The sequence below is a fragment of the Neovison vison genome, chromosome 6, assembly GCF_020171115.1.
Source record: "Neovison vison isolate M4711 chromosome 6, ASM_NN_V1, whole genome shotgun sequence".
Classification (NCBI taxonomy): Eukaryota; Metazoa; Chordata; class Mammalia; order Carnivora; family Mustelidae; genus Neogale; species Neogale vison.
In genome coordinates this window covers 135758116-135780757 of record NC_058096.1, presented here as the reverse complement: position 1 = coordinate 135780757, position 22642 = coordinate 135758116, and the positions used below count along the sequence as shown (strand labels likewise).

General features: G+C 41.7%; 1 long non-coding RNA gene across 1 annotated transcript in view; it reads right to left on the bottom strand.

The window, feature by feature from the left end:
* Nucleotides 1-6283: 6283 nt before the first annotated feature.
* Nucleotides 6284-22642, bottom strand: part of LOC122908963 — a 43522-nt gene continuing 27163 nt past the window's right edge. The window contains exons 3-4 of the long non-coding RNA XR_006385055.1: nucleotides 7235-7349; nucleotides 6284-6466 (exon numbers count right to left, since the gene is read on the bottom strand). This is a non-coding gene — a long non-coding RNA (uncharacterized LOC122908963). The remainder of the gene's footprint in view (nucleotides 6467-7234; nucleotides 7350-22642) is intronic.

Sequence of the window (22642 nt, the reverse complement as noted above, 5' to 3'; positions counted from 1 at the left end):
AAACAACTACAGGACCATTTGGGGAGAATTCCAGAGATAAGTGATACCATAAGACAAAACAACATTAGAATAATTGGGATTCCAGAAGGAGAAGAAAGAGAGAGCGGAGCAGAATGTATATTGGAGAGAATTATTGGAGAGAATTTCTCTAATATGGCAAAGGGAGCAAGCATCAAAATCCAGGAGGTGGGGACGCCTGGGTGGCGCAGTTGGTTGGACGACAGCCTTCAGCTCAGGGCGTGATCCTGGAGTCCCGGGATCGAGTCCCACATCGGGCTCCCAGCTCCATGGGGAGTCTGCTTTGCTCTCTGACCTTCTCGCTCGTGCTCTCTCTCACTGTCTCTCTCTCTCAAATAAATAAAATAAAATCTTTAAAAAAAAAATCCAGGAGGTGTAGAGAACCCCCATCAAAATCAATAAGAATCGGTCCACACCCCGTCATCTAATAGTAAAATTTACAAGTCTTAGCGACAAAGAGAAAATCCTGACAGCACCCCGGGACAAGAAGTCTGTAACATACAATGGTAAAAATATTAGATTGGCAGCAGACTTATCCACAGAAACCTGGAAGGCCAGCAAGGACTGGCAAGATATATTCAGAGCAATAAACGAGAAAAATATGCAGCCAAGAATACTATATCCAGCTAGGATATCATTGAAAATAGAAAGATAAGAAGCTTCCAGGACAAACAAAAACTGAAAGAATTTGCAAACACCAAACCACTTCTACAAGAAATATTGAAAGCGGTCCTCTAAGCAAAGAGAGAGCCTAAAAGTTGTAGATCAGAAAGGAACAGAGACAACATACAGTAACAGGCATCTTACAGGCAATACAAGGGCACTAAATTCATATCTCTCAATAGTTCCCCTGAATGTAAATGGGTTAAATGCCCCAATCAAAAGACACAGGGTATCAGAATGGATATAAACACAAAACCCAACAATATGCTGCCTAAAAGAAACTCATTTTAGACCCAAAGACACCTCCAGATTTAAAGTGAGGATGTGAAGTCCCAGAAGTTTATTTTCGCTTTTGTTTCCTTTGCCTTTGGAGACGTATCTTGAAAGAAGTTGCTGTGGCTGATATCGAAGAGATTACTGCCTATGTTCTCCTCTAAGATTCTGATAGATTCCTGTCTCACGTTGAGGTCTTTTATCCATTTTGAGTTGATCTTTGTGTACGGTGTAAGAGAATGGTCGAGTTTCATTCTTCTACATATAGCTGTCCAGTTTTCCCAGCACCATTTATTGAAGAGACTGTCTTTTTTCCACTGTATATTTTTTCCTGTTTTGTCGAAGATTAATTGACCATAGAGTTGAGGGTCCATATCAGGCCTCTCTACTCTGTTCCACTGGTCTATGTGTCTGTTTTTATGCCAGTACCATGCTGTCTTGGTGATCACAGCTTTGTAATAAAGCCTGAAATCAGGTAAGGTGATGCTGCCAGCTTTATTTTTGTTTTTCAACATTTCCTTAGCGATTCGGGGTCTCTTCTGATTCCATACAAATTTTAGGATTATTTGCTCCAGCTCTTTGAAGAATGCCGGTGGAATTTTGATCGGAATGGCATTAAAAGTATAGATTGCTCTAGGCAGTATAGACATTTTAACAATGTTTATTCTTCCGATCCAAGAGCATGGAATGGTCTTCCATCTTTTTGTGTCTTCTTCAATTTCTTTCATGAGTGTTCTATAGTTCCTCAAGTATAGATCCTTTACCTCTTTGGTTAGGTTTATTCCCAGGTATCTTATGGTTCTTGGTGCTATAGTAAATGGAATCGATTCTCTAATTTCCCTTTCTGTATTTTCAAAATCAAAAGCTTCTGCACAGCAAAGGAAACAGTCAACAAAACAAAGAGGCAACCCACGGAATGGGAGAAGATATTTGCAAATGACAGTACAGACAAAAGGTTGATATCCAGGATCTATAATGAACTCCTCAAACTCAACCCACACGAAACAGGCAAACACATCAAAAAATGGGCAGAAGATATGAACAGACACTTCTCCAATCAAGACATACAAATGGCTATCAGACACATGAAAAAATGCTCATCATCATTAGCCCTCAGGGAGATTCAAATTAAAACCACATTGAGATATCACCTTACACCAGTTAGAATGGCCAAAATTAACAAAACAGGAAACAACATGTGTTGGAGAGGATGTGGAGAAAGGGGAACCCTCTTACACTGTTGGTGGGAATGCAAGTTGGTGCAGCCTCTTTGGAGAACAGTGTGGAGATTCCTCAAGAAATTAAAAATAGAACTTCCCTATGACCCTGCAATTGCACTCCTGGGTATTTACCCCAAAGATACAGATGTCGTGAAAAGAAGGGCCATCTGTACCCCAATGTTTATAGCAGCAATGGGCACAGTCGCCAAACTATGGAAAGAACCAAGATGCCCTTCAACGGACGAATGGATAAGGAAGATGTGGTCCATATACACTATGGAGTATTATGCCTCCATCAGAAAGGACGAATATCCATCTTTTGTAGCAACATGGACGGGACTGGAAGAGATTATGCTGAGTGAAATCAGTCAAGCAGAGAGAGTCAATTATCATATGGTTTCACTCATTTGTGGAGCATAACCAATAGCATGGAGGACAGGGGGCGTTAGAGAGTAGTAGGGAATTTGGGTAAATTGGAAGGGGAGGTGAACCATGAGAGACTATGGACTCTGAAAAACAGTCTGAGGGGTTTGAAGTGGCGGGGGGGTGGGAGGTTGGGGTACCTGGTGGTGGGTATTATAGAAGGCACAGCTTGCATGGAGCACTGGGTGTGGTGAAAAAATAATGAATACTGTTTTTCTGAAAATAAATAAATTGGGAGAAAAAAAAAAGTGAGGATGTGGAAAACAATTTACCATGCTAATGAACATCAGAAGAAAGCTGGGTGGCAATCCTTCTATCAGATCAATTAGATTTTATGCCAAAGACTATAATAAAAGAGATGAGGAAGAACACTACAGCATACTCCAGGATCTTTCCAACAAGAAGATCTAACAATTTTAAATATCTATGCCCCTAACATGGGAGCAGCCAACTATATAAACCAATTAATAACAAAATCAAAGAAACACATTGACAATAATACAAGAAGAGTAGGGAGCTTTAACACTCTCCTCACTGAAATGGACAGATCATGCAAGAAAAAGATCAATAAGGAAATAAAGGCCTGAAATGACACACTGGACCAGAAGGACATCACAAATATATTCAGAACATTCCATCCCAAAGCAACAATACATACTCTTCTCTAATGCACATGGAACATTCTCCAGAATAGATCACATCCTGGGTCACAAATCAGGTCCAGTATTTACCAAATACCCACTCTGTACCAGAAGAAGACAGAGCTCCTGCCCTGCAGGTTTTTCATATTATTTTGAGAAGATGAGGGCTATTACATAAGTACATTATAAATTGCAATGACATGCAGGCTGCTAAGAGCGCACTGCCACCGGGTCCTCCAGTGCTAACCACCTCATTTCTGCACAAAATGGGTCAATAAGTCAGTCATTTATTCATAAGTTTTCATTTTCTTAGTCTTCACATTTTCGTATATAAACCAAAAATTTGTACTCAATGTACAAATAACAATAGAAAAGTAACTTTTTTTTAAAGATTTTATTTATTTGACAGAGATAGAGCACAAGTAGGCAGAACATCAGGGAGCCCAATGCAGGGCTCAATCCCAGGACCCCGAGATCATGACCTGAGTCGAACTAAGCCACCCAGGTGCCCTAAGTTAAATAACCGTTTATTTATTTATTTATACATTTTTTTTCAGTGTTCCAAAATTCATTGTTGATGCACCACACCCAGTGCTCCATGCAATCTGTGCCCTCCTTAGTACCCACCACCAGGCTCTTTCTTCCCACCCCCTTCCCTCCAAAACCCTCAATTTGTTTCTCAGTCTCCTCCTGATTTTCCCCAACTCTCTTAACCTCTCCATCTCCCAATGTTCTCTGTGTGATTCCTAAATAACTCTTAAGTTCATATGATGAGCAAGAACGGGAGCCCTTTTCTAATCTCTCATTTTTCTGGCCAAAATGTGCATACAGTTAGACTTACAGCTGCTTCATTTCAACTGAAGCTGCTTTTCATAATTCCACAGCATTCCAAGTTTAAAGGATCTAACAATCACTTGAATTTAAAGAAGAAAACAAGAACTTGTTTCATCATTTGTCAAAATGACGTTTCTAAATCTACCATTATAATTGTTTTCTAGCCAAATGGACACTTTCTAAAACAAAAATTTTTCAATAACTCAAGACTAGGTCATTACAAACAATGGAATTAAATTTATTATCCTAGGACAATGATTTAATATATATGAACACACCTGATACATGAGTTTTGAATGGAAAATGACTGCATTCTACTAAGCTCCTCCTCAGAAAACTTGGGAAGGGCTACAGCAGCTGCTTCCGATGGACTGAGACTAATGCTCATCTAAAAATAATGCGTACATCCGAACCACGGTCACTTTCTAATTCATCTTTCCCTTCCGTGTGACGCACCCTGCAACATTGCTCTGAGAAAGTACCCTATTTTCTAGTATTTCCAAATTTCATTATTTGTAAACTTCTACAGAGAAAACCTCAAACTGGCAGAGATGAAAATCTTAGTGAGAATCCTTCTTCTAAGCTTTCAAAACAGAGTTTAAGAAATGAGTTTAGGGGGCACCTGGATGGCTCAGTCGGGTAAGTGTCCAACTCCTGATTTCAGCTCAGGTCATGCTCTCAGGGTCCTTGCCTAGCACAGAGTCTTCTTCTCTCTCTCAAATAAAATAAATCTTAAAAAAAAAAAAAAAAAGAAAAGAGTGTAAGACTTCAGATTCGGTGTATCTGAATCAGAGCCGAAAGCCCCATAAAGGAGCACAGCTGGCACAGCAGGGCACCAGCACCGAGGCGTCAGCACTGAGGCCAGGCCCGCAAGGCCTCCTGGTGCAGCCCTGACTTCACGGGCCCCAGCTAGACTTCCGGTCCTGTAGATAACTGGCAGTAAATCCTCCTGTAGGGAGGATTCCTGTAAGGAATAGCAGCCTGCAAACTTTCTTTCTTTTTTTTTTTTTTAAGTTCTGTGATCTTAACATCTGACAACTTAGGGTACACATAAAGGTTAGTCACTGGTCAACATCCTGACTCCTATGACCAAGTTAGGGTTTGGGTTAAAAAAAAAAAACTGATGGGAAAGGAGTATCTCAATGGGTATTTTCCATCATGTAGAAAAGCTGCACAAACATGGTGAATGAGGCTTCTGGCCCTTTCTCAACTCTGCTGTTCCGAGCCACCATGCAACCCCCTGCCTTTTTGGAAGGCTCCTAGCAGCCTCTCCCTCTGCGCTCTGGCACCGCATTCTGGAGACAGCGGCTGGAGACCGTCTCAGGATGTGGTAGGAGGGACCTTCCGGGTGGGAGGGGAAAGCAGGCAGTAAGCAGGTGGAGGGGAGGTAGTGCGGATGAATAAGTTTTTTTTTTTTTTATTAAAGATTTTATTTATTTATTTGACAGAGAGAGATCACAAGTAGGCAGAAAGGCAGGCAGAGAGAGAGGAGGAAGCAGGCTCCCTGCTGAGCAGAGAGCCCGATGCGGGACTCGATCCCAGGACCCTGAGATCATGACCTGAGCCAAAGGCAGCGGCTTAACCCACTGAGCCACCCAGGCGCCCCGATGAATAAGTTTTTAAACTAATGTCTGAAGTCAGCAAAGTGAGAGCTGCTGATGTGTTTTATGGAACAGCAGTAACTGGCCTCTATACAACTATGACTCCTCACTATCTTCCAGGAAGTAGGATTCAAGAGAAAGATAAAGGCTTGGGAAAAGAAGAAGTAACCCGGGTTTCTGGCCTTCAGTTCTCCTACAACTTGCTCCAGAACCCAGGCAGATTTTTCTTCTTCCACCTTTTCTCACTGTAAACACTTCCCAACACAGGAAGCTGAGAGAAGAGCCCGGGGCACGCGGACGGGGAGAAGGCGCCACCCCAACTACACCCCTCTGCGTGCAGACTATTCTGGGTGAAGGCAATGAAGACCCAGCAGGCTCAGGGAAGGTTTCCTGAGATCAGACGAGATCGGGCCTGTTCAGGGTGTTATGGCCGTAGCCTCAAGGCAAGCTTTTTGGCTTCTCTTTCAGAGCCTGAAAGAATTTAGATAGGGGGACTACCTTCCTAGATAACTGCCAGAGATAACTTTTTATATCAGAAAGGTTTTTTTGCATGGCGTGGCAAACATTTATTTACCAAACATTTGCTCTTCTCGTCCTGTGAACGGTTTTCTTTCCCTCTGAAGCCCCAGGCCCCACCCCCCTTTCTCCTCAGCGCAGGATGGCACACCAGCTCCAACTGCCCAACTGCCTTTGGGCCTCTCAGGTCTTTGTGGAGCTCTGTACAAAATTAAACGTTTCCCCCCTGGTAATCTGTTTGATGTCAATTTAATTATGACTAGGGTAGCCAACGAACCTAGAAGAGAAGAAGGGAAAATGTAGCCCCTCAACAACTGTCACGTGCCTCAGCAAGTTCACATCCCGGACACACACCCACAGATGCTCACAGGGCATCTCCCTCCCCGCCCCCAGCCACTCTAGTCCTGACACTCTGACCTCAAGGGCTTCAGCCTGTCCTCTTGTACACGTCTGTCTTCCCCTGCAGAACCATAAAGCCATAACCCACCTCAGAAAATTAGAAATGATTCTCTAATACTCAACTATCCAAAAACAAGGTCTCCTACAACTCGTGTCACGTACTCAACAATCATGTGCCGAAAAAATTCCTTTCTCTACAGTACCATCAGCCAAAGAAGCATCGAAGATACACAACCAACAATGCAGTTAAAAGTGGATTAGCAGGGCTGAGGTGCAGCATCTCTCTGACTCCAAGGAGCTTCAACGAGCTTGCAGGGACTTATGTGCTTAGCACCTGTTTATTATTTATATTTCCTCAAGAGATAAGCTAAAATAAACAAATCAAATCAACTTCTGAAGTAATTTTGCAGCTGACAACTCACACATTCCTGCCAAATTTCCCACCCTACAGCCAGAGGATATATTACTAGCAATTTCCATCTTGTTATTTTAAACTTCATAAATCTCCTTTTAAAACTTCAATTACTTTACATTTTCTCTTATGTAAATCAGTATTTGTAGCTTATTTTAAATCTTACTTTCCAATACATTTTTAAATAGGATGCTAATTACTTCTCTGGTTAAAAAACATAAACTGTACTCTTACCCATCCATAAGTAGTACTTCACTCGTGTTCTTGAGTGACATCAGATACATAGGCAAATATCACAGAGAATGTGACAAAGAAGACTCCAGACACAGAAATCATCGCAAAGTACCACCTATAAAAAGATTACTTTAATTATGAAGAGAAAGGTAGTGTGCATACATTTTTATAGGGACGCCTGGGTGGCTCAGTTGGTTGGACGACTGCCTTCGGCTCAGGGCGTGATCCTGGAGTCCCAGGATCGAGTCCCACATCAGGCTCCCAGCTCCATGGGGAGTCTGCTTCGCTCTCTGACCTTCTCCTCGCTCATGCTCTCTCTCACTGTCTCTCTCTCTCAAATAAATAAATAAAATCTTTATAATCAGAACCAAAGTATCATGTAAAGATTATAAACCAAAACATAAATTTGAAAACAAATACATGTATATGTATATTTAAAAATACAAAGGACAACTAATAAAATGATAAGATGGGGAAGAAATAGAAACACACCAAATCTGTAACTGCTTAAAGGCAGTCAGTACATGCAGCTGAAAAAAAATTAAAGAGTAAGGGGATATGGTTTTAAAGGCAGCCAATAAAAGAGAAATAAAAACTTAAATTTTCCTCGCTTTAGCTAAGAAAAAGACACATACAGAAAATAACTTAAAAGAGCTACTACACAGGGGCGCCTGGGTGGATCCGCTGGTCAAGTGTCTGCCTTCGGCTCAGGTCATGATTTCCAGGTCCTGGGACTCAGCCTCATGTGGGGCCCCCTGCTCAGCAGGGAGTAAAACTCTCTTTTCCTTCTGCCCTTTCCCCCGCTCTTGGACACACATGCGCATGCTCGCTCGCTCTCAGAATCTTAAAAATAAGTAAAAGAGCTACATAAAAGCAGAAATCATAACAATATTAATGCATTTAAGACTATAATTTCATTCACAGGCACAGATGCTTTAAAAAAAAATCTAGTTAAGATACGACCAAACAAAATTCCACAGAACAAAATGTAGGGTTTATCCTGAGACATAAGGATATTTCAGTATTAGAAAATCTAATAATTATTATTAGAAATATATTATTAGAAAATAATATAAGGGGATCGGGAAAAAAATGGCAGGGGTGTAGGGGACTCTATTTCAACCAGTCCCCTGAATTTAGATGGGTATCTACCAAACCATTCTGAACACTCACAAATCAGCCTGAGATGTAAGAATATATATCTGGAGCTCCACAAACAGAATATCTCCAACAATCTCAAGGTATGAAGCAAGGAGCCATGACGCTGCGCAAATATTGGAAGATAAGCAGAAGGGAGAGGAAGCTGCCATGCGCTGGCGCTGGGAAGGTGATATAACACAGGAGCACAAGAGCGCCCCATGCTGGGAACCAGGTACAGACTGGTGGACCTGTGGTGGCCAGGAAGAGACTTTAGGTCAGGCCCCAGACAGGATCCAGGAGCTACAGGTGTGCGTGTGGAACTGGGGGTGGCTGGTGGTTTTAGAAGCACAAAGGGCAGAGACATGCCTGGCCCTGGCTATCACCACTGGGAGTTTTGCTGTGGGGTGCACTGTGGAGGACTGGGGAGGCTGTGGGTTTTAGCAGTGCAGACAGAAATGGAGACAGTGTGGCCTGGAGAGCTCAGTGAAGAGCAGACTGCGATTTCTCTGTCTTGAGACAGAGGTTTGGATGTGGTCACTACTGCTCTGACTCTTGGAAGAAACGCAGAAAGCCGCCTGGGAAAGCAGCCATGGAACAAAAGCCCCCCAAAACCAGTTTTCACTGAGCCCACACCCCGCACCCCAACAGGGAGCATGGCAACTCTGCCCAAGCAGGGTTGCCTGAATAACAGCCGCAGCAGGCCCATCCCTAGAAGACAGGCTGGAAGAAGAGGCTGACAACCCTAAGGTCCCTATAAAACAGGTGCATCTTGCTTGGGTCGTGCTTAATACTTCCATCTCTGTACATTCCCTCAACCCCTCCACAACAGAAGGATTAAGTGGAGGAACCCCCAACAAAGGAAAGAATCCGAGATTGTGGCCTCTGCCACAGACGTAATGGATATGGATATAACCAAGAAGTCAGAAACTGACATCAGAGCAACAATTATGAAGTCGATATTTAGGTTTGAGAAAAATATTAGCAAAGACACAGAATCTCTAAGAGCAGAAAAGAGATCTAATCAGGCCAAACATAAAAATAATATGAATGAAATGCAGTCTACACTGGATACTCTGACTGCCAGGGTAAACGAGGCAGAAGAATGAACTATCTTTTGAAGCAGTGATCAAAAACCTCCCAAAAAACAAGAGTTCAGGGCCTGATAGATTCCCAGGAGAATTCTACCAAATATTTAAAGAAGAAATAATACTTATTCTCCTGAAGCTGTTTCAAAAAAACAGAAACAGGAGGAAAACTTCCAAACTAATTCATGAGTCCAGCATTACCCTGACCCCCAAAACAGGCAAAGACCCCATCAAAAAGGAGAATTAGAGACCAAGATGAACATGGATGCCAAAATACTCAACAAGATCCTAGGGGCGCCTGGGTGGCTCAGTGGGTTAAAGCCTCTGCTTTCAGCTCAGGTCATAATCCCAGGGTACTGGGATCAAGCCCCATATCGGGCTCTCTGCTCAGCAGGGAGCCTGCTTCCCCGACTCTCTCTGCCTGCCTCTCTGCCTACTTGTGATCTGTCAAATAAATAAATAAATCTTAAAAAAAAAAAACAAGATCCTAGCTCGCAGGATCCAACTGTACATTAAAAGGATTATCCATCACAGCAAGGTGTGATTTATTCCTGGACTGCAAGGGTGGTTCAACATTCACAAATCAATCAGTATGACACACTAGTAAGAGAAGAGACAAGAGGGCGCCTGGGTGGCTCAGTGGGTTGGGCCGCTGCCTTTGGCTCAGGTCATGATCTCAGGGTCCTGGGATCGAGTCCCACATCGGGCTCTCTGTTCAGCAGTGAGCCTGCTTCTGATCTCTCTCTGTCAAATAAATAAATAAAATCTTTAAAAAAAAAAAGAGAAGAGACAAGAATCATATGGTCCTCTCAATTGATGCAGAAAAAGCATTTGACAAAGTACAGCATCCTTTCCTGATTAAAAGTCTTCAGAGTATATAGATAGAGGGAACATTCCTCAAATTCATAAAAAAACATCTATGAAAATCCCAAAGCGAGTATCATTCTCAATGGGGAAAAGCTGAGAGCTTTTCCCTTAAGATCAGGAACATGACAAGGGTGCCCATGCTCACCACTTTCCTTCAATATAGTACTAGAAGTCCTAGCAACAACAATCAGACCACAAAAGAAATAAAAGGTATTCAAATTGGCAAAGAAGTAGTCAAACTCTCATAGCAGATGACATGATACTTTATGTGGAAAACCCAAAAGACTCCATGCCCCAATTACTAGAACTCATATAGCAATACAGTAATGTGGCAGGATACAAAATCAGGGCACAGAAATCAGTTGCTTTTCTATACACTGATAATATAACTGTAGATTCAGAAATTTAGAGAATCGATTCCATTTATAACAGCACCAAAACCCCTAAGATACCTTGGAATAAACCTAACCAAAGAGGCAAAGGATCTATACTCAAGGAACTACAGAACACTTATGAAAGAAACTGAAGAAGACACAAAAAGATGGAAAAACATTCCATGCTCATGGACTGGAAGAATAAACATTGTTAAAATGTCTATGCTGCCCAAAGCAATCTTTCAACCCCTATCAAAATAACATTGGCATTTTTCAAAGAGCTAGAACAAACAATCCTAAAATTTGTATGGAACCAGAAAAGACCCCCAAATCACCAAGGAAATACTGAAAAAGATAAACAAGCTGGGGCATCAGGCTGCCTGATTTCAAGCTACATTACAAAGCTATGATCACTAAGACAGCATGGTACTGGCACAAAAACAGACACACAGATCAATGGAACAGAATAGAGAGCCCAGATATAGACCCTCAACTCTATGGTCAACTAATCTTTGATAAAGCAGGAAAAATATCCCATGGAAAAAAGACAGTCTCTTCAATAAATGGTGCTGGGAAAATTGGACAGCTATCTACAGAAGAAGGAAACTGGACCATCCTCTTACACCGTACACAAAGATAAGTTCAAAACGAATGAGAGACCTCAATATGAGACAGGAATTCATCAAAATCCTAGAGAATAACATAGGCAGTAACCTCTTCGACATCGGCCACAGCAACTTCTTGCAAGATATGTCTCTGAAGGCATGGGAAACATAAGTGAAGATGAACTTTTAGGACTTCATCAAGATAGAAGTCTTTTGCACAGCAAAGGAAAGAGTCAACAAAACAAAGAGGCAACCCACCGAGTGGGAGAAGATATTTGCAAATGATACTACAGATAAAGGACTGATATCCAAGATCTATAAAGAACTTTCCAAACACCCAAAAACCAAATTTTCAAGTCAAGAAATGGGCATAAAACATGAACAAACAGACACTTCTCCAAAGATGACATACAAATGGCTTACAGACACATTAAAAATGTTCTATATCATGAGCCATCAGGGAAATTCAAGTCAAAACCACAATGAGATACCACCTTACACCAGTCAGAATGGCTAAAACTAACAAGGTAGGAAACAACAGACATTGGTGAGGATGTGGAGAAAGGGGAAGCCTCCTACACTGTTGGTGGGAATGCAAGCTGGTGCAGCCCCTTTGGAAAAACAGTACAGGGGTGCCTGGGTGGCTCAGTGGGTTAAAGCCTCTGCCTTCAGCTCAGGTCATGGTCCCAGAGTCCTGGGATCGAGCCCCGAGTTGGGCTCTTTGCTCAGCAGGGAGCCTGCTTTCCTTCCTTTCTCTCTGCCAGCCTCTCTGCCTACCTGTGACCTCTGCCTGTCAAATAAATTAAAAAATATATATTTTAATAAAAAATTAAAAAAATTAAAAAAAGAAAGAAAGAAACAAAAACAGTAGAGTTTCCTCAAGAAGTTAAAAACAGAGCTTCCCTATGACCTAGCCACTGCACTACTAAGTATTTACCCCAAATATACAGATGTAGTGAAAAAAAAAGGGGCACATACACCCAATGTTCACAGCAGCAATGTTACAACAGCCAAACTGTGGAAGGAGCTGAGATGCCCTTCAGCAGATGAATGGATAGAGAAGATGTGGTGTGTATTACAGTGGACTACCACATGGCCATCAGAAAGGGTGAACACCTACCTCTAAATCAACATGGATGGAACTGGAGGGGATTCTGCTGAGTGAAATAAGTCAAGCAGAGAAAAACAATTATCATACGGTTTCATTTATATGTGGAACATAAGGAATAGCATAGAGGACATTAGGAATAGGAAGGGAAAAATTAAGTGGGGGAAATCAGAGGGGGAGACAAGCCATGAGAGACTATGGACTCCGGGAAACTTAGGGTTTCAGAGGGGAGTGGGATGGGGGATGGATTAGCCTCGTGATGGGTATTAAGGGCACGTATTGCAATGAGCACTGGGTGTTATACGCAAACAATGAATCATGGAACACTGCATTAAGGACTAATGACTAATGATGACCAACTTAGCATAATAAAAATTTTAAAAAAAAGAAAATCTATTAATATAATTCTTCATAGTAACAATATTTTTCAATGCACTGAACACTCAAATGATGAAACATTACAATATTTGCTTTATATACATGAGATGTTAAGTCCATTATCACTTTTACTTAGCATTATTCATTAATCAATATAAGCAAAAGCAACAGTATGAAAATGGGAAGGGAAGAGGCAAAATCAGTGGAAAATCTAACAAAAAATATTTTAAGATATTGAGAGGACATTAAAGAAAGCCCTCATTTATGTGGAGAAAGGGGAACCCTCTTACACTGTTGGTGGGAATGCAAGTTGGTGTAGCCTCTTTGGAGAACAGTGTGGAGATTACTCAAGAAATTAAAAATAGAGCTTCCCTATTACCCTGCCATTGCACTCCTGGGTATTTACCCCAAAGACACAGATGTCGTGAAAAGAAGGGCCATCTGTACCCCAGTGTTTATAGCTGCAATGGCCACAGTCGCCAACCTATGGAAAGAACCAAGATGCCCTTCAACGGATGAATGGATAAGGAAGATGTGGTCCATATACACTATGGAGTATTATGCCTCCATCAGAAAGGATGAATACCTAACTTTTGTAGCAACATGGACAGGACTGGAAGAGATGATGCTGAGTGAAATAAGCAGAGAGAGTCAATTATCATATGGTTTCACTTATTTGTGGAGCATAACAAATAGCATGGAGGACAAGGGGCGTTAGAGAGGAGTAGGGAATTTGGGTAAATTGGAAGGGGAGGTGAACCATGAGAGACTATGGACTCTGAAAAACAATCTGAGGGGTTTGAAGTGGCGGGGGCGGGTGGGAGGTTGGGGTACCAGGTGGTGGGTATTATAGAGGGCACGGCTTGCATGGAGCACTGGGTGTGGGGAAAAAATAATGAATAATGTTTTTCTGAAAATAAATAAATTGAAAAAAAAAACCTTGAAATGTGAAAATAAAGAATTGAATGGAATAAACATACAATTATATAAATTGTATTAAATATATAAGTAAATTATATTAAAAACAAAATCATTTATTTAAAAAAAAGCCCTCATTTATTGGAAAAGCATGGAAAAGCATGACTTGTTCTCGGAAAGACTCAATAATTATTTAATAGAAATTCATAGGGGCGCCTGGGTGGCTCAGTGGGTTAAGCCGCTGCCTTCGGCTCAGGTCATGATCTCAGGGTCCTGGGATCGAGTCCCGCATCGGGCTGTCTGCTCAGCGGGGAGCCTGCTTCCTCCCTCTCTCTCTGCCTGCCTCTCTGCCTACTTATGTTCTCTCTCTGTCAAATAAATAAATAAAATCTTTAAGAAAAAAAAAATTCATCATCTCATAGAAAATAAAAGGACCCACTAAACCAACATATTTATCATGTAACAAATACTGATATAAAATTATCATATGAACAAATAAGGACATTTTCACATGATCCAAAAAAGAAATATTAATGCATTAACACACACACACACACACACACACACATACACACACAACTTTTCATTGTAAGGTGTGTTCTTCACACCTTAGGACGAGCAGCTCAGCAACAGAAATTTTGGCCAAATACCATATTCTGGAACCAAGAAAAACAACTAAGGTACAGATCAGGTGCAAATTCCAAACCATCTTTGGTATTTAGTTATATGTTAAGTATTCTCTCCCTATTTATCAAGAAAAAATAAGATCAAATTCACATTATGATTTAGAACAGTCTCTTGGTCTCACTACCGTGTACTCAAAAGTGACTCGTGTCTATTGATGTAAACTTTTTTCATCGGTGCCCTAGAGAGAACAGTGAGATGACAACACATTTGCAGTCAGCTGAGCCAAAGGGGTGACTACAGCGACTGTCAGCCCCTCCCAGGACCCAATCCTTTAACTGACCTGATGGCAACAACAGCTGCTCTTAGAGACTTTTTTTTAAAGATTTTTATTTATTTATTTGACAGAGAGAGATCACGAGTAGGCAGAGAGGCAGGCAGAGAGAGAGGTGGAAGCAGACTCCCTGCTGAGCAGAGAGCCCGATGAGGGGCTTGATCCCAGGACCCTGGGATTATGACCCAAGCCGAAGGCAGAGGCTTGAACCCACGAAGCCACCCAGGTGCCTCCCTTAGTGACATCTTGATACATCTTAGAGCCCAAATCGGCTTTCAGTATTACCAAAGAAATCAAATATAAATACAAGTATCAATTGCTTTGAAATGGTTAAGAAATGCTTTGCAGACATATCATTCACATGTGACCCAAAACAAAGCCACTAACCAAGGGCTGATCCTCATCAGTGGAATTGGGAAGCAGGTGAAAAACACAATGCCGTGGAGAAAGGGTTTCCTCCCCCACACATCCGACAGAGCGCCTATGAAGGGGCACTTAGAAAAGACAGCAGGCCCTGGATGGGAAAGCAGAAACAAAGGTCAAATTTACAATGTGGTCCCACAATCACTTGTAATTCTTACTTTCTGAATGCTCCAATTTATTTCACTGGCCCCAAAACAGACTAATTTGAAACATTAAATATAAAGTGTCATTTAAAAACATTCTAATGAAATAAGTCAAGCAGAGAAAGACAATTATAATATGGTTTTAGACATATGTGGAACATAAGGAATAGCACGGAGGACCACTAGGGAAGGAAGGGAAAACTGAAGGGGGAGAAATCAGAAAGCGAGAGGAACTATGAGAAACTATGGGCTCTGGGAAACAGTGGAGGGTTTCAGAGGGGAGAGAGGGGAGGGATAGGGTAGTTGGGTGATGGGTATTAAGGAGCGCGCATACTGCAACGGGCACTGGGTGTTGTACGCAATTAATGAATCACTGAACACTACATCAAAAACTGATAATGTACTACACAGTGGATAACTGAACAATGAAAAACCCTACATCATTACAAGTCAGCCCATTAGCATGGCCTCACTGCCCAGAGCAGTCAATTTACCATTACAATTTCACTTGTTTATTGCCCAAATAAAAACAGGACTGGAAATGAAAAAAAAAAAAATCCTAACGAATTTCTAAGCATGCTGTTAGAAAATGGAAAATGGCGGGGGGGGGGAGCTTATTTTTCTGGAGAAGCAGTGATATGATGTACACCTACAGATGGCCCATGAGATGAACACACACTTAAGCCAGAAACTTAATTATATGCATAGCTCCAAATCATGTGCTGCAGTGAAGACACTTTCTTGCCCACTTGGCCCCGACCCTGACCCTCCCTACAGGATGTGCTCCCCTTATGAGCTGCAAACCTCCGTTCAATCCCTTCTTTAAACCCTGGTCTTGGGTGGTCTTGGGGCACCTGGGTGGCTCAGTCACTTAAGCATCCGACCGTTGGTTTCAGCTCAGGTAATGTCGGAATCATGAGACTGGGCCCTGCATTGGGCTCTGAACTCAGTGCAGGGACTGCGTTAGAGTCTCTCCTTCTTCCCTCTCTGCTCCTCCCCCTCATTCATACTCACTCTAAAATAATAAAAAATCTTTAAAACCCTGCCATAGCCTCCACTGTGCACAGATTAAAATTTTTCAGTGGGTACTTATGGGTGAAATAATGAGTTTCTGAACTTAGCTTTTATAAAAAAAAATAAGTACGGGAAAACTGAGACAGAGGAGACATGAGTAGGAAAATGTTGATAAATAATGAAACTGGGTGGTAAGTACATGGGTGTTCATTATACTTCCTGCTGCTGTGTATCTGAAATTGCTCAGCATTGCATACACACAGTACCCTCCAAAATCCGGCACCTAACGCACATTCTGTGCTTTGGCTATATGTAGTACTTCTTAGTTTTCTGATATGCCATTTTCCTTTGTGCCAATGGGACTTTGCTGTGCCTGCATACACTTCCCACACTTGAGACTTCACACAATGTTTTAAAAGATGCCATTTTTAAACAAAAAAATGAGAAGGCGGGATGGCTGGGTGGCTCAGTCCCTTAAGCGTCTGCCTTTGGCTCAGTTCATGATCTCAGGGTCCTGGGATTGAGTCCCACATCAGGCTCCTTGTTCAGTGGGGAGCCTGCTTCTGCCTCTGTGTGCCATTTCCCCTGCTTGTGCTCTCTCTCCCTCTCTCTTTGAAGAGAGAGGGAGAGAGATAAATAAATAAAATAAAATAAAAAATAAATAAAATCTTTTAAAAAGGCCAAACATTAAATAAATATTTAAATATTTAATATTAAATATTAAAATATTTAAACATTAAAATATTTAAAGTAACACAGTTTTTACAGAAAAAATGCTGTCTTCCAGATTATGGATTTTAAATGGTAATTTATCCATTAAAAATATTTTAATCAAATTCTTAGTAACAGTAATAGATACTGAAAACATCTTCTGGGACAACCTACCCCCCTTTTTAAAAGATTTTATTTATTTATTTGAGAGAGTGAGCGAGAGAGCATGAGAGGGGAGGTCAGAAGGAGAAGCAGACTCCCCGTGGAGCTGGGAGTCCAATGCGGGACTCCATCCCAGGACTCAAGGATCATAACCTGAGCTGAAGGAAGTTGCTTAACCAACTGAGGTACCCAGGCACCGGACCACCTTTTTAATTAAGATCCTAACATACAATCTCATGCAGCTGACCCCTGAAGATCACAGTTTGGGGCACCAACACCCTCTACATCATGTGGTCAAAAATCCACATATTGGGGCACCTGGGTGGCTCAGTCATTAGGTGTCTGCCTTCACCTCAGGTCATGATCCCAGGGTCCTAGGATCGGGCCCCACGTCGGGCTCCCTGCTCAGTGGGGGAGTCTGCTTCTCCCTCTTCCTCTGCTTGTGTACTCTCTCAAATAAATAAAATCTTAAAAAAAAAACCTACACATAATTTTTGATTTCCCCCAAATTAAACTGTTTACCAGAAGCTTTATCAATAATGTAAACAGTTGATCAATGGTATTTTGTATATTATTTGTATATTTTATGTATTACATACTGTATTCTTAAAGTAAGCTAACGAAAAGAAAATGTTAGAAAGATCATAACCAAAAATACATGACAGCCAAAAGAAAAAAACAGCCTGCAAGTGAACCCATGCAATTCAAACCTGGGTTGTTCAAGGTCAACTGTACCTGGCTCTTTGGAAAACATGAATTTCTAAAAATCACTTTTCCTACGCCAGAGTGATGTCTTTACTACCCGACCTGGCCCCAGATGCTATCAGGCCACATTGTGAGAGAAACAGACTGAGGGTATTTGTACCCTGATAGAATCTGCAAATGAGAACAAAATGTTTAAAAAGTAACATCAGACAGACCTCAGACCCCTTTTCTTGATCAGAAATACCGCTGATTCTCATTACCCACAGGGTTATGTTCTATAAGGTTGCGAGAAACACTGAACTAGAGAATGTGGAGCCAATGCTCCTCAGCTTCCTGTAAGGCTCTGGTCACCTAATTCCATTAAATGATCAATACACAACCATGATTTATGTGTGTTTCTCTTTAAAGACACTATCCTTAATATACATTGTTGACCGCTGAACACTGAACTCTAAATCAACAGCACCATGACTCATGCCTTGAATGAGGCTCATCTGACAGTATATTCTCCGTAAGGCACATCACAACCTCCCACGCTTAAAGATACTAGTCAGCACTGCTGCACTACCCTTGGGTACATTTTAAATAGCCAAATCACCAACAAAAGACACGAAGATGCAAAAAACGTAGCACTAAATGGACCACAAGGACATAGGTACAGAGTAAAACCTCAAACAGACACAAATTCGAACTCAGCTAGAAATGAGGGGCTGGTACCTGACACTCCCCCTCACCCAGAGGGGCATGAATGACCACGGAAGCACTGTGCTGATCTGGGGTCACAGATAAACTCACTGAGTAGGTGGATTTGCAAACATGAAATCCAAACATAATGAGGATCAGTGGGTACTATGCTGTTCCAGCCCAACCAGTACGAGATGCAACACGGTGTGTAGGAGTCTGGGTGCAGACGGTAAAATTCACCAACGGCTCACACAGTCGCTACAGTTAGTTAACTTCCCAGCAGATGTGGGTGTGTACGGTGGCATAATTAATTGGCCAGTATTTTTTTTTCTTTAAGATTTTATTTTAACTGGGGCGCCTGGGTGGCTCAGTGGGTTAAAGCCTCTGCCTTCAGCTCCAGTCATGATCTCTGGGTCCTGGGATCGAGCCCCTTATCGGGTTCTCTGCTCAGCGGGGAACCTGCTTCCTCCTCTCTCTCTCTGCCTGCCTCTCTGCCTACTTGTGATCACTGTCAAATAAATAAAATAAAGATTTTATTTTACTTACTTGACAGAGGGGAAGAAGGGGGTACAAGCTGGAGAAGCAGCAGAGGGAGGGAGAAGCAGGCTCCTCACTGAGCAGGACCCCAGGAGCATGACCCGAGCCAAAGGCAAACACTTAACTAACGTAAGCCACTCAGGTGCCTTGGCTAGTATTTCTGACATGACTTTTCGGCTCTAATTAGAGTTTATCGTTCAATTAAATGCAATTACCCAAGTAACATTTTTTTTCCAAGTAACATTTTAAAGCATACATAGAATGACAAATAAAACTTACCTGAAGCAAACACACATGAATTTTACACTTCATATAGCCATCATAAAAGTTTTAAGCATACGTTTTCCTTAACATATGCAGCTGGCAAATATTTGACTGAAACAGTTGGGTCAGTATTTTCAAACCTAAGAATGTTTTTTTTTTTGTTTTCTTTCAAATAGCATAATTAACTTTACAAATGAATGTGAGGGAGCAATGGCTTCACAGAATAGAGTACAAAGTCATTTAACTACTTCTGAAAATTTTCACTTTTCCTTGAAAAGGTTCACATACTATGACAAATTTTCAGTATTCTTTAATAAGCTATGAGGAACTTGCAACATGTACACCTATTACCCCCAAATTAGATTTGTTCATTTTCTAGATTCTAGATCAATTTTAGATTTGTTCAATTTCTCATTTCTTAAAAGATCAGAGAAAATCATACACCAATGGAACTGTGTTTTTATTTGTGTAATTGACTAGAACAAATATTTTCACGCAAAAACAGTATTAACACAGGGTTACCTCTCTGACTTAGGGCCCACTGAGACCCCGCACAGTAAAGAGCTTCCCTTCAGAGGGTACACATCAATCAATGCAAGAGGGCAAATGAGAAATGTGACACATAAAGTGATTTTAATTCGCTTAAAGTTTGGAAAAGTGAAACTGCAAAGCTGGAGAAGGGTCAAAGAACAGTTGGTGCCAGAGCCTTCAAGGAAATAATGATACGGGCAGGAAGGCTAGGGCGTGTGGTTTTATTCTGAGGTAAAGGAGCAAAGTAGGAAAGAGTCACTAAAAGAAAGAAGAAATAAAAAGCAGATGAAAGTGAAATTGTTTTAATTAAAATATAAGTTGACTTTTCCTACTTACAAGTAGTAGGTCCCTACTTCAAATCCTGACTCCAGGAAAGCTCAGTGTATGTTCTAAAGTAGTAACAGTAACAGCTAGGATCCACATATGCCAGACTCTTCCACACCTTCCACACACATGTCCTGACGCTGTGACTTGGCGCTATCAGGGTAAGCAGCTAGCCCGAGGCTCATAAGCAGCAGAGGCAGGTTTCGGCTCAGATGTGAGGTGGCTCCAGAACCCGAGTCCCAACCCATAAGTCCACAATTCAAACCAATTCTTAATCTGTTAACATTTCAGGGTCTCTAACCTAAAGCACATGTCTTTCCCACTTGTGGGTACTCTTATGTTTATTTTATTTATTTTATTTTAAAGATTTATTTATTTTGGGGGTTGGGGGGAGAAAGCACACAAACAGGAAGGACAGAGGATCCCAGGCAGGCTCTATGCTGAGTGTGGAGTCTGATGCAGGGCTCTGTCCCCCAACTATGAGATCATGACCTGAGCTGAAACCAAGAGTGGAATGCTTCACTGACTGTGCCACCCGGGCACCCCACACCTAATTTATTAAATGGATGAATTAGCAGTCTACCATGAAAAGACTGTACTTAAAACATGAAGTCATTTCTCAAGTAGGTTGTCTGACAATTGTATTTGCAGATAATATAAAGGATAATCTTTAAATTTTTGTCCAAATTAAGAATTATTCCGTGTGTGCGTGTGTGTGTATATGTGTGTGTGTGTGTGTGTGTGTGTGTGTAGGGAAACCAATCTGTACCTACGAATATCAGAGTAACATGAGGGAACTTTAAAGATATCTTGTTTTTGACTCTTTAATTCTTAAAAACATCAACCGAGAGGCGCCTGGGTAACTCAGTCAGTTAAGCATCTGACTCAGTTTCGTCTCAGGTAGTGATCTCAGGGTTGTAAGATGGAGCCCCGTGGCAGGGAGTCTGCTTGAGATTCTCTCTCTCCCTTTGCCCCTACCCTCACTTGTGCACACTCCCTCTCTCAAATAAATAAACCTAAAAAAAAATCAAAAGTTTCCATGTTTACTTATGCTAAGCTACTACTGCTGATTTAATTCATTTAAATAGCAGAATGAGACAGATGAGCAGCAGCTCCGGGCACTGCAGAAACATGACATATTAAATATCCCTGGAAGAGCATCCTGGCAGAGGATCTACTTGCCATTTCCTTAATCAAAGTTGATGGTCAAGTCTAGACTGAGAAGCAGCACATATGCATGTGAACCCCTGTGGCCACCCCATTAACTGGCCTGCTGGGCCTTCTACTTTTTCCCCTTTCCCCAGCCTTCACTGTGATGTCGAAGCTAGACAAGATCATCACTTCCTGCTTTAGCGCCACCCTCTTCATACTGATCACTCTAGGCATAAAACCCTGGACACATGACCTGCTGAGTCTGGGACACTGATATGTGTACTTCTGTCATAAATATAAAACATAGCTGCTGAAGAAAAAAGTTTCAACAAGTTACAAGGCAGACGTCAGGTCATCAGACCAATTGGTTTTAATGTTGAAAATGATTACAGTCAGTCCACCTGCTGCTATCAACCAGCAGTCATAACAGGACTTCACCTGCCAAGTCACACCTGGCTCTCAGTCTGGTATAACATTTTTTAAAAAATTTTTTAAAGATTTTATTTATTTATTTGACAAAGAGAGATCACAAGTAGACAGAGAGGCAGGCAGAGGGAGAAAGGGAAGCAGGCTCCCTGCTGAGCAGAAAGCCTGATGGCAGGACTCGATCCCAGGACCCTGAGATCATGACCTGAGCTGAAGGCAGTGGCTCAATCCACTGAGCCATCCAGGCGCCCTGGTGTAACATTTCTGACAAAGTGTAGCTACAACTACTGTGATGCTGTCACCTTGGCTAGGCTATAGCACCCAGTTGTTTCATCAAATGTAGTGTGGGGGTTCCTGTGAAGGTTATTTTGTTGCAGTTGGTTTTACAGTAAAGGGTATCACCCTCAACAATATGGGGAGAGGCTCATCCAGTTAGCTGATGGCCTTAACAGCAAAAGCTGAGGTTTCCAGGAGAAGAATGAGTTCTGCCTTAGGACTGACTATAGGATCAACTCTTGCCTGAGTTCAGCCTGCCCGACAAATTTCAGACTTGTTAATCCCAAATCATCCGAGTCCATTTCTTAAAGTAATTCTTTTAATGTATGTTATAAATCTCTTAATAACTAATGAAAAGAAAAAAAATTGCTAATATTTATTTAGACTGTAATCTCAAACCTTAGGAAATAAAGTGTTTTATTTCCTTATAAAAAACTTATCAAGAGGGACGCCTGGGTGGCGCAGTTGGTTGGACGACTGCCTCCGGCTCAGGGCGTGATCCTGGAGTCCCGGGATCGAGTCCCACATCAGGCTCCCAGCTCCATGGGGAGTCTGCTTCGCTCTCTGACCTTCTCCTCGCTCATGCTCTCTCTCACTGTCTCTCTCTCTCAAATCAATAAAAT